Source organism: Carassius carassius, chromosome 4 (genome assembly GCF_963082965.1).
Source record: "Carassius carassius chromosome 4, fCarCar2.1, whole genome shotgun sequence".
Taxonomy (NCBI): Eukaryota; Metazoa; Chordata; class Actinopteri; order Cypriniformes; family Cyprinidae; genus Carassius; species Carassius carassius.
The window spans coordinates 34,706,672-34,719,116 of record NC_081758.1 but is presented as its reverse complement, the minus strand read 5'-3'; the positions used below and the strand labels follow the sequence as shown (position 1 = coordinate 34,719,116).

Below are 12,445 nucleotides of genomic sequence, written 5' to 3'. Positions count from 1 at the left end.
GCAGCCTGCTTCGGAGCATAGACAGTATGGCTTCGGAGCTAAGGCGTTGCTACAGATTAGGTGTCCCTAAATAACCCGCATATCTAACAGTAGTTCCGCATTACATTAATTAAATTGCACGCGAGTTTTATTCATTTTTATACCGTGTATTCTCCGTGTATATTCATGCACCGAACCCCACCGTTGTCCGTGGCCTCATCAATGTTAAGTGAAAACATGTTATTCTTAAGCTTGTCAGACAGATTTCTTTTAAATTCTGGCGAGATGCCGGGTGTGTAATAAGATAGCCCGCATGCTCCCTCGAGACAGACAGATGCATAACGGTCGAGTTTATCCTCCGCTAATTTCGGTTAGATAGTCTAATTTATTCTTTATGCCTTTATCGACAAGTTTGGTATCTTCCCCTGGCTTCATAAAGTTGCACTCCATGACTTTGACTATGTTTCGCGCTGCCAGTGTGGGAAACACATTCGTAGTGTATGGGAAACACAAAACAACAAATTCGCACGTGGAGTGACTGCTGAAACAATCTGATTGGCCAAAAACCAAGACCAGACCCTACCCTTTTACCGATTGGCTGAAGTAGGCTTACTGGTGTGGTTTAGTGAAAGCGCCTCTCAGATCTTGGGAATTGTCAGATCACGCGAACGCAAACCTGTTTTTTTTTTTTTTTCCCGCAGACAAGTCTGTACGCCGGAAATCCGGCATGGCGCCGGAGCGCTATCAGGCATGTGTTTTTGATAATGCACTTAGGCCTAGTCCACACGGACACGGGTATTTTTAGAACCGGAGTGTTTCCTCCTGCGTTTAAAAAAAAAAATCCCGTCCACACATGCTCGGTCGCCGTCTACATGAAAACGCAAAAACACGGTATCAAGCGCTGTCAAGAGCATGCCACACCAGCAGGTGGCAATATTGTAAAGCCACGTTGGCCAATCAGAAGCCTACAAACTCTGACGTCGCAAGGCAAAACCCCCGGTTTGACTGTCTACACGACAACACTGCAACCAGCGTTTCTGAAAATCCTCACCCTGGCAGGAGTTTTCAAAAATGTTCGGTTTCAGTGACCTGATATTGCGTTTCAGTGTGGACGAACGGCCGAACCGCGTAAAAAAAGTCACGGTTATAAAAATACCCAAGGCCTTACTTGACAACATTTTACACTAGTATTTCAAACTTTTCCCGAGTACTTTAGGATACCATTATAAGTATAACATTGATGATGGCATAGTTATTATGACATATGACAATGACAACATACCTCTTCTGCTTTTTTGCATTTTTTGTTCTGCTTTCTTTGATTTCTTCTTATGTTTCCTTGGTTTGTGGGGTGAAGATGAAACAGATGAATCAGAGTTGGAATAGGATACTGATTCATCGGAAGAGGATGAAGACTCCACTTTTTTTGACTTTTTTTTCTTTTCCTTTCTTGCCATTCTTTTTCCCCTTTTCTTTTCATGCAGGCTGTCTCCTTCATCAGAAGAGTCAGGGTTGGAAATCATACTTTGCATTTTTGAGGAAGCTCCTTGCATCTCATCCTTTGTTGACAATGCTGACAAGAAAAACAGAAAAGAAAAAAAAAAAAGTCTTGGTTATGCATGTAACCTTAGTTCCCTGCAGAACCGCTTTGTCATCATCGCTATTGGTTCCATACATGCTTCCTAAGCAATCACACAGAAGTGTTCCCACAGCGATGATGCAGCAGGAGTTCCCTTGAAAGGGAACTATGTTTAATTTGAATTATTTGCCATCATACACATGTGAGCTACTACTTTGATTAACACAAAGTAATGCGTTTGGACAAGACGTCAGCTTGTAAACTGTTTTACCATTTAAAAATATAACTTATTATAAATATAAATGTTTAAAATACAACACAGTAAAATAAAAATAAAAAAACTTTTTATTCAATTAACAGATGCTTTTATCCAAATAAACTTAAAATTAAAGAAACCAAAATGATGAGAATAAAAAAGTGCAAGCATAGAGCCTGAGACTTTTTCAAGGTCTAAAGAAGAAGTTTAATAGTTGAATAAAATCGTTATTTTTGTGTTGTTTTTGCGCACAAAAAGTATTCTCGACGCTTGATAAACTTAAGGTTGAGCTACTTTAGTCACTTGGACTATTCTAACAATGTCTTTACTAACTTTCTGGGCCGGCAAGTTTCAATTACAATAGAAGCCTATGTTGGTACTATTCAAGAATTTAATTCATTAATTCTGTTGGTAATAGGCACTTACCTAAAGCTAAAAGTTGTTTTGTGCCTCTAACAAGTGCATTCATTCAACCTTCTTTTAGATGTGAATGGTTTGCAGAAAACACTTGAGTTTTGCCACAGACTTGTCCCACTGCCTAGAACGCAACTAAATACATTTTCAAGCGCTTCCATACTTGAAAAACTGCTTTTAAACAGGAAATTATGGAATATTTACATACATATTTACAGTGTTTTATTCACACCGGATTAGTATTACCTGAGGTTATTTTTCCGGACCTTTTTACAGAAGGTAAAAGTCACCGTAATCTTTACTGACACTGTCCGTAATTATTACTGAGACTGTACATTCGGACAGGATTAAATCAATTAGAACCTCTGGTAATTACTTTACCTGACCTCTCCATGTTAAACTAGTCTCGTCCGAATAGGGCTTAAATCTTTCATTGTAAATAGAATGCATTTGCAGCCTTTGCAGATATTCGCTATGGACCCTTTTCACATTTCCAGCCCAGGGTTCTCAGAAGCGGAAGTCATCACAGTTAGTAAACTTCTATAGCAGTGAACTTCTCTAGCAAAAGAAAGAAATCTATGATAGAGTTTCCACTGCTTTTATAAGAAATAAGATAGATGTAACTTTTGCAGTATTTGAAACACCCTCACAGCAGCGTTGATTTGTTGTTGTTTTTTGTCATTTACTAACTATGTAATATTACAAAATCTATAGTTATAAATGTGTATTAAATGTTATAAAAATGAATATATGAAAAACTTAACTAGACTTGCGATGTTGATAACTGTGAACTTTGAAAAAGGGTCCAGTCTCAGTTAGACTTAGCCATGATGATTCCTTTAACTCGTTAATGAAAAGGTCCAAAACCACGAGGGTACCCTCTCCATAATGTGATTTATGTGATTGAGATGTCAAGTCCATCTTATAAAGAATTTTATACAAATTTGTATGCATTAAACATACAAAAAAAATTGTATAGGTAAATCTTTATAACGATTGAACAATTTAAATGATTGCATATTAAAAAAATTACAGTACTGCTTTTTATTAGACAGAGAGCATTTTACCATTAGTCAGACTGCTGCGCAGGAAATCCCTCTCACTCTCTAGATCTCTGCATTTGTCCTCAAGTACTTTGATTTTGGATTGCAAAAATATGTTTTCTTCCTTAATTTTCATTAAGGACACCTGCTGGGTTGGTGCAGGTGGTGTTGATGTTTCTGTTGAAACAAAACACATTTTAGTTATGTTAAGAGAACAGCCAAAGCTGATTGTATTAATTATTAGATTAAATAGGCTATGTCATATAAAATTTCATAAAAAAGAGCATTTGTTGTTTTCAGCCTGCGAAAAACAAGTTTTAAAATGTAGAAATTGATAATCTAATGCGTGTAATCTAAATAACAGTAACCACAGTTTTCATTGTACTCATTAAACTGGTAACTTAATCAACCAGAAATTTCCCCGGCGCTGGTGGTTACCAGGATAACCGTTCCATAGCTCCATCTTCGGTCAGTGAATTAGAATTTAATCCAGCCCAGAGCTCTGATTCAGCCCATAGGCCACACCAAATAGCATGTAAAATAAGTTACAAAGTGCGTTCTAAAACACTAAACGATTCTGTTAATGATGTAACGTTAATGTTACCATACTTATTTGCGGTATTTTGAAGTGGGCACAATTAAATCACGTTAACAAAACCGCATGTTCATTCCCCCCCACCCCCCCCCCACCCGCGTCCCCCGTCCCCCGTCCCCCGTCCCGTCCAGTCCCCGTCCCATAGGGATCCACCTAATTGTGTAACCTTATACAATGTACATAATTCAGTGATGGTAGGTTTAGGATTAGGTTTAGCCATAAATTGTCTCTGGTTTAGCTAGCTCAATAAAGTGCCTGCTGCGGTCACTTTGGTAGGCCACAGAAATCGGCACAACACCAACATGTCTGATTAAGACGTAACTTTACATGCTTATACTGTGCAATTTTAAGAAAACATATGATGAAATACACAATTACCGGCTTCTTCGTCATTCTCGTCGATCAGACGTTGAGGTCGTGCCCTTTTCCGCGGAATCCTCTTCTCCATCGCCATGCTTTCTTCCGAGCTGGAACTGTATGTCATATGGTTGTCCAACCGTATTTGCGTATAACTCCCATCTCGGCTAATGAATTCAATCATTTGGTGTGACTCCCCTTCGTCTAGTTCATTACTCCAAAGTGAAATTATATTAATGGCTGGCTTTATCCCAGTTATTTTAAGATCTTCCAACATTTTTATAACGTTTTTATTTTTTACCCTGTCTTGCTTAAACTGTATACATGCCATGTTTTGTCCGATAATTGGCTCTTAAATGAAACGGATCTTTTCAACCGGTTCGCAAATAGGACTGATTCGGAATGGGCAAAAAGATACAAATCCCTTTTAGGTATGTTTTTTAAGATTTAAATAATTTTGTAATCGTCCTGGGATCACATGCACTTTCCCTGGAATTTCAAAAGTAGCCCTTAAACAGTAAAGCTTCGAAATGTTAAGTTATTATAATACAATCACATAACCCGATTGTCCAATGAGGGTACTGCTTAAGGGTAGTACGCAACTTTTCCAAATAAGGACAAAAAGGCGCCTACTGAACCGGACGTAGGTTTTTTTTATATATATATTTGCTTGGTTGCAGGTTTTTGAACAACAAAAATGGCACTTGGTACGAAAGTTGTTTCACTTTGTGAGCAAACCAGCAGAAGAGGGACAAGAAGGTTAGTTGAATGGCTACAAAAACATAGACTTATCAAGTCAAGGATGAAATGCAGACTGTGTAAAAAAAATGAAATTCTAGAAGACACAAAAAGGCGATGGCAATGGTAAATGTAGAACAATATATATATAACAATATTATTAACATGCTAAATGTAATATTTTACGTTATTGAATTATATCTAAATTATGTTTATGGTGATTTCAGGGAATGTAAAAGACGAACACATAGTAATAAAGTGAAAAAGGCATGCAGGGCGGGATCAATTTTTGAGAAAAGCAAGGTGACCTTACAAAACTGGATGAAGTTCATATACCGGTAGGTAATAATAGACTGTAAAAAAAGTTGCATGTTCTTATTAAAAGCTGCTGTTTCAGTCTTACCAGTTAATTTCTCTCTCTCTCTCTCTCTCTCTCTCTCTCTCTCTTTGTGTGTGTGTGTGTGTGTGCATTTGAGCGAGAGAAAGTCTATTTTGTATTTTTGTGTCACATCAGCATCACTGATTATATGGGTTATATTTGCCTTTGTCGCAGCACTCTGATGTAGACATGGTTAATTCTTTTTTTTTCTTCTTTTTTTCAGATACTGTCAAGGACTAAGATTAAGGCAGGTCGACATGATGCAGGATGGCATAGCTGGAAGTTCAGCAACCCTGAGTAAAATGAGTCAAAAGCTCAGATTGGTCTGTAAAGATGCTTTAAAGAGATATAAAAAGAAGACTGGACAGAATATGGGTGGAAGAACAGAGTTCATTGTTATAGATGAAAGCAACTTCCGCCATAAAAGGAAGGTGGGACATATTGTATTATTATTATTCATTTTATGTTTAACAGTTAAAAATTTCACAGATGATGGCAACATAAAAAAGTAAAATATAGCTTTTAAACAAACTTCCATTTAAATGTGTGTAATAATTAAAAAATATTAAAATACATATGTACTGTAAAATATGTCCATGTTAAATTACAGTAAAATACTGGCAGCTTCATTTACCAGCATAACACTAATTCTACAGTGTACTGTAATCACAGTTTATTACTGTAAAAAGCATTACACTACTGTGCTGTATAGAATACAGTATAAGCTTTTACAATGACATTCTATTTTTAATTAATCTTATTAAATTCAATACAGTAACTCTCACATTTAGTAATTGACTAATTAAAACTTAAATAAAAAGTACACCCAATAATAAAAATATCCAGATCTGAATTACTTTCTTTCTTCTGTAGAGCTGTTGAATTTTCAAAATAATATCGCAGCTCTGTATGCCACTGCAAGTGAATGGGTGCCAGCACTCCAATGCTAAAAAATCATCATGATCAAGATTGAGGCTTAAAAACATTTACATTAATTTACAATGAGAAAGGAGTTATACAGTATTTTATTATGTTCTCACCCAAATACTTTTGAATTACTTCAGAATATATTTATTAAAGACTATTTGTATGTTTTTGAAGCTGTAGCTTTGCAGGCATTCACTTGCATTAAATGGACGTGAAGACCTAATTCTTCTAAAAAGCTTAATTTGTGTTGAGCAAAAAAAGTAATACATGATGTACACTAGTAATACAATGAATGATTCCTTTAATGTACTCTGCCTTCAGTATCAATATATTATGAGAAATAGTAAGCGAATTGAAGAACAAACCTGGCTGGAACTTGAAATGGTATTCAGTAAAATAGCACCCATGCATTTGATTTATTTATTTGTTTGTTTGTTTTTTTACTTACAGTATTTTTATTTTAATATTTAATTTTTTTCTCCAAAAGAATTTATTAAAAGCAACGTTTCGACCAACAGGTCTTCATCAGGCACAGTCATCAGGCACTGTGCCTGATGAAGACCTGAGGGTCGAAACGTTGCTTTTAATAAATTCTTTTGGAGCAGTAATTTTCAGTGTGCGGACTTCACACTTCTTTATTTCTTTGTAAAACATAACATGTTATTATTTTACTGTGGTTTGGATGAAAGTTGAAAGTGTAGAATTTTTTTATTTTTTTTATTTTATTTTAAAGGACAACGCTTATGCAGCCAATCAGCAAAAAAAAGCAGTTATTAACAGTATTTTTGTATTTCTAGTATGGACGTGGGAGAGTAGGTGCAACATGGAAAAGGAAAAAGTGGGTGTTTGGCATGCTGGCCATTAAAGCTCAAAGACGACGACCAATTTTGCGACTCGTAGAACGCCGTTCAAGAAATCATCTCATTCCCATTATCAGAAGACATGTTCGCCCAGGATCCACAATTTTAAGTGATGAGTGGAGACCCTACAGGGCTTTGACAATGCTAGGCTACTCTCACTACTCTGTGAATCACAGCAGGTTCTTTGTTAACCCAAATCATGGAGGACACACACAACATCTTGAAAGGGCATGGTCTACATACAAAAGTCAGATCTGGAGATTGAGAGGCAACAAGACCGAGAAGCTCTTGAAGGAACACCTGGCCTGTATTGAATGGACTTATTGGATGGGGATGGAGCACAGATATGATCCTCTGGGGCGTTTGATGAAGGATATTAGAAAGTATTACTGCATTTAAGACTTTATCTTTATTACATCAGATAATGTTATTCAAACATTGTTCAGTAAAGTCATTTGAGGATATGAAGCTAATAAAAAAATTTTGAACAGCCACTTGAGTCATAACTTTACTGAAATACAAAAACAATTACTCATTACTAATGGATCTGTTCCCTTTTTACTTTAGAATACTGTTCCAGGTTCTAGGTAATTCCCTCAGAGTTATGTAGTAATTCTTTATTAATTACTAATGGGTTCAGTATATTTTCACTTTAGAATACTGTTCCAGGTTCTAGGTAATTCCCTCAGAGTTATGTAGTAATTCTTTATTAATTACTAATGGGTTCCCTATATTTTCACTTTCCCTCAGTAATTCCTAAGTAGTTCCTTTCATAACTATGTAGTAATTCTTTGTTAAATATTCTAGGGTACCCCGTATTTTCACTTCCCCTCAGTCATTGCCTATTTTGAAATAATTGACCTAATAAAGACACACATAGGCCTACTGTATTGTATATACATGTATAAACCTACCTGAGGTAAGTTAGCTAATTGTGGCAAGGCACTTGGGGTTCCATTCCGAAGTTTATTTCTTCATAAAGACCTCACTCACGAAGCAGTTGGCCATACATGGGGGTTAGGGTAGTAGGGTAGTAGTTACTTAATAGTTATTTTTCTTGAACCTTAATTAGTAGATACTTATTAGTAGTTATTTAGGAGGCATGACTAAATTCAGTAGTTATTGATTAGTTAATTGTTACTTAACACAATAGAAAAAACGATATTACATACTGATTAGTTAACACATCTTCCTTAGTAGTTAATAGTAGTGACTGAATTGTTCATAGATAAATACCTATTAGTTCTGCAATAATTCCTTATCAACTATGCATTAAGTAAGATACAGTATTCTAAAGTGTTACCCAATTATGTTTCGGTATTATAGTGGAAATAATCTTGTTTTTACTGTTGGATTTGACCACATTGATAAGTGATATATATATATATATAGTTATTTTTTATAGAAAGGTTCAAATCAAGCTGAGAGAAGGGCCGGATCGTGTGTGTTTAAATCTTGAATATGTATGTAAATGAATTGGAGTTAAGCTTGGCCTTGCTCTTGAGGAACTCTTTGAATACCAGTGCATTTGATTTATTAAGTTCTTCAGCGGATCTGTCTGCGGGTACGTTATCAGCTAATAGGATCTCTCCCACCCCTTCCCTCCCACTTGCTCTGTCAGATGGTCGACTAATGCTGATATTAATGAATTCATTGCTTTAGTCAGAAAATCAATACACACTTCTAAAGCATCTGCGAATCTGAGCATGCCCAGATACTGATCAGTTCCCATGTAAAGCAATAGTTATAATACATATAGCGGTTTGTTTATCAGTGCAGAGGATAAATATATCTATATTTTTTGATGAAAGCAGTATCACAATTCTGTTATTTTTAAAATTTATTTTATTAGCCATGTTGTTTTACCTACCAGACGATGAAATACTTTAATATTGTTTGATTAAATGTTTTAATTTTTTTAACTTGACTTGTTCAGGGTGTGTCCTGTCTTCTATTTTCGCATTACTTTATGTTTCATGTTTAAATATCATAAAGCAATCCTGCTTGTTGATAGACACACAAATATTAAGAATGCATAATAATACAGTATACTGTATGTACCATATCAGTTATTGCTCGATATTACTTTACTTTTTTTTTAATTGTGCGCAATAATTTCTGATGTTTTTAGGTTTAGTATTATATTTATATTTTTCTTAAAAATAACATTTAAAAGCAGGAACAACTCTATAATAATAATTTGAGAAACACTATTAAATGTAATATTTAGCTAATCCAAAAATGAATATTTTACCTTGTTTATTGTGGTGTATTTAGTGGTGTAATTTTCAATGTTTTTTTTTCTTTTTATAAAATAGTATAGTATTATATAGTATAGTATACATTTCTACCATTGGTTTACATCCGATCTTCAGCCCTATTAAACACCATTGTAAATGTCAACAACAACAACATCTGCTGCCAATATTAAACACATAATTAAAATGAAATGGTTAGGAAAATCTGGGACATTCATAATGTTTTTGCAGCCTCTAATTCACTCTAGAATTGTGCTTAGCCATATCCCCAAACAGTACATCTTAGAGAGAACAAGAGTTTGTGAGAGAAATTTCTTCTGGTAAACTGGCTATAAGATGTCAGATAAGACTGGTCGCCTGTTGATGTTGGTTTGTTAAGGAAAGCTGACCTTTGTGCATGACTGCTGTGCAAGTGTATTAAAGGTCAAGCAGCAGGGACGGACGAAGGCTGGCCAGAGGTCAAACTAGTGAAGTGACATTCAGCCAAGTATGGTGACCCATACTCAGAATTTGTGCTCTGCATTTAACCCATCCGAAATGCACACACACAGAGCAGTGAACACACACACACACTGTGAGCACACACCCGGAGCAGTGGGCAGCCATTTATGCTGCGGCGCCCGGGGAGCAGTTGGGGGTTCGGTGCCTTGCTCAAGCTGAAGGTGGAGAGAGAACTGTACATGCACTCCCCCCACCCACAATTCCTGCCGGCCCGAGACTCGAACTCACAACCTTTCGATTGGGAGTCCGACTCTCTAACCATTAGGCCACGACTCCCTTAAAATGTAGCTCTGCTGTGAGCAGAGCACCCAAAAATACAGGCGACTCGCAAAAGTTCCCCTCCACGGAAATCTTTAGTAAAAGGCGAAAGATTTATGCGACAATGAAGAGAAACTCGAGCCCTATCTGGTTCCCAAACTATCTGGTTCATTTACATATGGATCAGAGAGATGAGGGGGAAAAACGAGAAAGAGCAAATAAAGCACAAAAAGAGTTTCTGTGATGCAGAGATTTCCACACATTCTCTTGATATGTTGAGTTGTGTTGCTTATGTGAGAGATGCAGGTTCGAAGTTACCTTTTTTAGACATAAATATACATTTAATTAAATGTCACTTACAGTAAAATATAAAAAAAAATGACACCATTGCGTAATAGTCATACTCTACTTAAAGTCTTCAGCTAGTGCGTCCCCACTCAGGGCTGCAGAACAGATGTGTGAGCTCAGAAAATTGTGCCTCAATCCTCGAGGGAGATCCTAATTGGTTTCTCCACCCCCCTCTATCCCAAACAAACACTCTAATTCTATATTGTTTCTCTGTGAAATTAGAAAGCCACAGAAATCATAACTGATGAGCGTATCAGAGTGTGATTAAAGAGTAGTATGGCCAGATTATAGCCGCGTTCTCTCATTCTCTGCAGTATGTGTTGGATTGTTATCTTCAAAGTGATGGGCTGGTGTGAAGAAACACTGGATTATGAAAGAACAGCCATTTAGCCGCCCAGCATGGATATTTTAGGATCTTATTTGGGGATTACTCATTAAATTAATCTTTAATTTAATGCATGTAATTAATGAAGAGGTTCAAGTGGAGAATTGAAGTGCTCTGTCTGAGTTTTGTATTGTGGAATTTTGTTGATTGCATTTAAATATTAACATTTTAAAGGAATAGTTCCCCTAAGGAAAATTCTGTTAATATTTATTTACACTCATGTCACATTTTCTTCTTCTTCTTCTTTGTGTGTGTGTGTGTGTGTGTGTGTGTGTGTGTACATAGATAGATAGATATTGTATTGACAAATAAACCAAAAAGCAGCATCAGTATTAAAACAGAGCCCATATGACTTGTGCACTTTTTCCAAGTCTTCTGAAGCCATAGTTTCAACAGACTCGGTAGTGGATTTGGAAGACGTTTGTGGTGTTTTGTGGGTGTTATTTATTTATTTTTATTTATTTATTTTTAGCTTATTGATGTGGTTGCTATGAACTGTTGTTTCATGGGAAAGATAAGCATGGTGATTATTAAAAAAAGCACAGCATGTGGGTGAGTAAACAATGACAGAAATTAATTTTTGGGCTTTGCTAACATTTTAATAAGGGTTCGTTTATGTTCTGTGTTGCATATGTGGATTTTGAATACATAGTTTGCACTAAATCATGTTCAGTTTTACAATCCTTCACAGTGTTGCAAAGTAGATCAAATTTGTTACCTTTTTCTGCATCCTCTGTCTCCATTTTGCCATCTTTTTCCTTTTCTTGATTTAACTTTCTTTCTTTTAAATCTGTTGTAAATGCTCTTGCATACCTTCTTTGCATTCAGCTGTGTGGCCATATACAGTATATATATAGTACAGTATAAAAGAATACATGTCACATTTACCTAAATTTGTTACTTCAGACTTATGTGCCCTCTAGAAGCTTGCGTTCTGCAAGTGAACGTCGCTTGATTGTGCCATCCCAAAGAAGCACAAAGTCACTTTTACGGACTTTTAAATTAAATGTTCCCTTCTGGTGGAATGACCTTCCCAACTCTATCCGGGCAGCTGAGTCCTTAGCCATCTTCAAGAATCGGCTAAAAACACATCTCTTCCATCTTTATTTGACCCTCTAACTTTAACACTCACTATTCTAATTCTAATCTTTAAAAAAAAAATCTATCTACCTTTCTAATCTTTTTATATTCTATTTTCTTTTCATTAATTATGAAATTGTATGTGTGTGTGTGTGTATGTGTATAGACCTCTAACACTAGCTTGCTCTATTCTTTTTTTTATTCTATCTGTTTTCTTTATATTATATTATTTAAAATCCCATGCTAGGTGTACTGTGTTAACCTAACTGAGACTTGTTATAGCACTTATATATCATTGCTCTTTTTGTTGTTTTTGATTGCTTCCACTGTCCTCATCTGTAAGTCGCTTTGCATAAAAGCGTCTGCTAAATGAATAAATGTAAATGTAAATATCCTGGTCACACCAGTGGAGGGCATTCCACAGCATTAGAGCTTTTTCACAGGCTGTTGTGACCTCCTGACCCCTGCTGAGCGGTGTCCCATCCACC

The 12,445-nt window shown here is 36.0% G+C and overlaps 1 non-coding gene across 1 annotated transcript; it reads right to left on the bottom strand.

Moving 5' to 3' along the window:
• Window positions 1-10,172: 10,172 nt before the first annotated feature.
• Window positions 10,173-10,288, bottom strand: LOC132140126 (U5 spliceosomal RNA). The gene has a single exon (XR_009433719.1). It is a non-coding gene; the product is annotated as a U5 spliceosomal RNA (small nuclear RNA).
• Between the last annotated feature and the right edge of the window lie 2,157 nt (window positions 10,289-12,445).